Source organism: Vespa velutina, chromosome 11, assembly GCF_912470025.1.
Source record: "Vespa velutina chromosome 11, iVesVel2.1, whole genome shotgun sequence".
NCBI classification, from domain to species: domain Eukaryota; kingdom Metazoa; phylum Arthropoda; class Insecta; order Hymenoptera; family Vespidae; genus Vespa; species Vespa velutina.
In genome coordinates this window covers 6484589-6489588 of record NC_062198.1, presented here as the reverse complement: position 1 = coordinate 6489588, position 5000 = coordinate 6484589, and the positions used below count along the sequence as shown (strand labels likewise).

The following is a 5000-nucleotide window of genomic DNA, read 5'->3' as shown; positions in this document are numbered from 1 at the left end:
GATAAAACGTACAAAACAAAATCGGACGGACTTTCCAAGAAGCAGACATTAACAGGGGAGAAAGAGAGAAAGAGAAAGAGAGAAAGAGAGAAAGAGAGAGAGAGAGAGAGAGAGAAAGAAGAAAGAGAGAGAGAGAAAGAGACTGACTCCTATCGCAAATCGTTTCTCTGGCAAATGCCAATTATCTTTGAGCTTGGCGCTGGTAATTAAGACCGAATATGCCGATTTCATTTCAGAATGAGAAACGGACGGCATGAAGGATAAAAAAGATGGCGAAGGAGAAGGGAAAGGGGAGGAGGAAGAGGAAGAGGAGAAGGAGGAAAAAGAAGAAGAAGAAGAAGAAGAAGAAGAAATCGTTCTTTAATGAAATTGATTCGATCATTTCATTTAACTCCTTATTTATCATTCTTTTCCTTTTTCTTTCTTTCTTTCTTTCTTTCTTTCTTTGCGTCTGGATCTTTTTTCCTCATTTATTTATTTATTCATTTGTTTATTTGTTCATTCAATTAATAATCGATTCGATCATTTCATTGAGCTCCTTATTTATCATTCTTTTTATTTATTTACTTTCCTTTTCTTTCTTTTTTTTTTGTGGCAGAGTTTTTCCCATTTATTTATTTATTTATTTATTTATTTATTTATTTATGTTCATTCAAACAAATGATTCGATCATTTCATTGAGCTCCTTATTTTTATCATTTTATTTTTCATTTCTTTTCTTTTCTTTTTATTTATTTATTTTCTTTCGCCTGAAAGAGGTTTTTCTCATTTATTTATTCCTCGTATTATTATGTCAATGATGATTGAAAAAATAATGGGAAAGAAAAAAGAAAAAAAGAGGAGGGAAAAAATTCGATTCGATTCTTCCTTTTATCCTTTTTTTTCTTTTATAAATATATATCTTTGTGTGTGTGTGTGTGTGTGTGTGTGTATATGAGCATATTCTGTAAAATCGATCGAGAGAAAAAAAAGTGGATAATCGGACGGAAAATTTTCCAAGACGAAGTCGACATATTACGTTTCTACGCTTCATGGGATTTAACCGAGGGGTGTTACGAACGAGGTATCCCTGATAAAAAAAAAGCGAGAGAGAGAGAGAGAGAGAGAGAGAGAGAGAGTATGTGTATCGATATTTATGTACCTAGCTGCGGGCACGCGATTATCTCTTATTTATCGCGTAATTACCATGGTAACGCGACGATAAAAGGACTACTCTTATTTGACTTTGACTATTGGATGAGGCCATATATACATATACATATATGTATATATATATATATATATATATATATACTATACTAAAACGTGTCAACCCTCTTCTTCGTAAGTAACTAAGTAAGTAAATTCTATGGGTATTCGAGTGATCCGAGTTTCACACGTGCCACGACAACCCTTTTAATAAATTCTATTTATCTGGATAGAAGATTACCATAAAAAAAAAAAAAAAAAAAAAGGAAAAAAGATATAAAGAACGAGAATTCAACCAAAAGAAAAAAAAAAAAAAAAAAAAAAAAAATCCTTCATACGTGATCAAGATGAAATATTCGATAATATTAGTCGAACGGATGGACGTTAGCTGATATATGAAAGAAAAAGTTGAAGTGAAGGATGGATTCTGTTCGTCATCAAAAAAAAAAGAAAAAAAACAAAAGGAGAAGAAAAACGAGGAAAAAAAATAAAAGAAATAGAAGAAGTATGGATAAATGCGAATGTGTGAAAAGAGAAAAAAAAAAAAAAAATAGGAAAGATATCGTAATTGATCGAGAATAAAGATCGATTATGTTCGTCGATGATCGATCATTAGTGAGAATAAAAGAAATTAAAAAATTAGAAAATAAAGAAAAGGATGGAATATTATATTATTTTAACGATCACGATGGCCAAAGGGGTCAAAGGGACTGATCATATATACTCCTCGTTTCAAACCGAAGCAATTTTCTTTTTTTTTTCTTTTCCTTTTCTTTTCTTTTTTTTTTTCTTTCTTTCTTTCTTTCTTTTTTTCTTCCTTCTTTCCTTTTTATTCAACTAATTAGCGCGATAATCGTTCGTGTAAAGATATCATAATAAGCCGTTTAAGATAAGCCGTCAACGGTACGATTCGTACGATTTATGTTCGTTGCTTTTCAGAATCGTAATATTATGTATGTCTATGTCGTCATATATATAAACGGATTCATAATTCTTAGAGATCATCTCTATAAAATTGCTATTATGTATCCATATATATTATTATTATATATATATATATAATAATAATAATAATAATAATAATAACTCGCATATTATATATAAATATAATAATAACTTATATACAGAAATAATAATAATAATTTATTATATTTATTTATATACATTAAATGTACATAAATTATAATATATGTATATATATATATATATATTTATAAATAAATTAATATAAATCAAATGTATGTAAACAAATATAATAAATTATTATTATTATTATTATTATTATTATTGTTTAATTAATTTCTTTTTTCTTTTCCTTTCCTTTTTTTTTCTTTTGTTTATTCTTTTATTTTTTTTTGCTTCATATATTTTTTCCTTTCTCATCGAAGATAAAAATGTTACGTGAAATTTTTTCGAATTTAATCGAATCGACATAGAACGTACGCATTAGGGGATTTGAATTTAACGGAAAAAAAAAAAAAAAAAAAAATGAAAGAAAAAGAAAAGAAAAGAAAGAGGAAAAATAAAATAAAATAAATAAAAAAGCGGTCGATAAAAGTACATAGTATTTTGGGACGAGACAGCTGTAGTTTACAACTCTTTGTTACCCTTAGATTTTTCGGATCCCTATAAGAGAGAGAGAGAGAGAGAGAGAGAGAGAGACCCTTGAATGGCCGAACTGTCGAAAATTTTATCGACCCTCTCCTCTCTCTCTCTCTCTCTCTCTCTCTCTCTTCCTATATATATATATATATACCTCTTTTTCTCTCAAACACAAATATTTACATTGCATACACGATCTACGTGTCAATGTACTCTCTCCTAGATTCACGAGTGTGATCAAATGTGAAGTAAAATATAAAAAAAAAAAAAAGAAAAAAAAAAATAAGGGAAAAGAAAAAGTAAAAAAGAAAAAAGCAAGGTCTATACCGATCGTAAGATTATACACATAGATATGTATATAACGTTACATTTACTTTTTAATATACCTTTCTTCTTTTACAAATCATCTTTTTTTAATATTGACATTATATTAATAATAAAAAAAAAAAATATATATATATATATATATATATATATACATGTTGTTATTATAGATATAAAATTAATTATACACCCTTACATTATATAATAATGATCGAATAATAATCGAACGTTATAATAATTTCGTTCTATATAATTTAGAAATCATATTAGAACTGTATGAATCGATACAAAAAAAAAAAAAAAAAAAGAAGAAAAAAAAAAGAAAGAAAAAAAGAAGAAAGGGAGAAAAGAAGAATGAAAAAATAAAAAAAGAAAGAAAGAACGAAAAAAAAAAAATAATAATAATAAATAAATAAATAAAACGAAAGGTGCAAGATATATATCTTTTGAATAAGAAATATTTTTATGTTGAATAGAGGATAGATATATAATATGAAAGAAGAGCGAGGAAATAAGATAAGATTCGAAGTAAGAAAGGAAGTATCAGGAGATAAACGAAATCAATGTAACGTTTGACGTTCAAGATGAAAAGACGACAATAATGGCGGAAGAAGAAACAGGAAGTGGATCATAAGTCTGACAAGCAACTTATAATATTTAATATATACATATGTATATATATATATATACACGCATACACATATATATATATATATATATATATATATATTTTTGTTCTCGATTCTTTATCGCCTATCAATCAACTATTTGCGTGAGCGCCATAGAAATCATCTGAAGTTCTTTGTTCCATGACTGAATGTTAATAGATATGGGTCATTAATTGTAATTGAAAATATATGGATAGATCTATTGGAGATTTAGTATATATATATATATATATATATATATATATATACTAAATCTCCAATAGATTTACTTCCTGTTATTACATCAACGATTATATATGTATTTACGTACGTAACAATCGTGACAGGCCGAATGAAGGAAACGAAAAAAAAAAAAAAGAAAAGAAAAAAAAAGAAAAGAAGAAATAAGAAAAACGTGGAAGATAAATTTTTGGAGAAATTTTTTATCGAGTGAAACGAGAAAAAAGAAACCAAAAGGAAAAAAGAAAAAGATTTAATTCTTTGAATTTTTTTTTTTCTCTTTCATTTCTTTTGGATTAACGTAATAATTGAGATTGGACGAATGAGAGGGACGGGGCGGGGCGGTGGCGAGGGCGTCGAGGGGAAAGAAAGAATGATGGAAGAAAAAAAAAAAAATGGAGAAAAGAAAAAAAATATACCAAAAAAACTTCACGAGAATTAATTCTCATTAATTAGAGCGATCGTAAATATTATTTCTTTGACAATGAAGACACTCTCTTTTTAGATCTCGTCGATCTAATTACATCTATCCTCGGACAAATTTTTTTTTAATTAACGTAATAATACTGATTAGGTGAATGAGAAGAGAGAGAGAGAGAGAGAGAGAGAAAGAGAGGAGAAAAAAGAGGAAAGAAATAGAAAAGGAAGAAAAAAGGATTTGAGAATTAATTCTCGTTAATTAAGAAAGATCGTCAAAAATTATTTCTTTGATGATAAACACGAACGTTCTCTCTTCGTAGTTTCTTGTTGATCTGATCTAATTGCTTACGTCTTTCAATGGTTTGTTTATTTAATGAGGAAAAAAGAAAAAAAAAAAGAAAAAAAGAAAAAAGAAGTAGAACAAAATGAAAAATAAAATCAAAAATAAAATAAAAAATAGAAGCATCGGTGAGAAAAGTAACGATAGGATAAACAACGTGTGATGTGTAATTAAAATAGATAAAAAGAGAGACACGCATTCTCTCTCTCTCTCTCTCTCTCTCTTACACTTCGATCGAC

At 27.6% G+C, this 5000-nt stretch overlaps 1 protein-coding gene across 1 annotated transcript in view; it reads left to right on the top strand.

Annotated features, from left to right (window-relative positions):
• The window catches only part of LOC124953200, a 101373-nt gene that overhangs the window by 68208 nt on the left and 28165 nt on the right, over positions 1-5000 (top strand). The window lies entirely within an intron of this gene.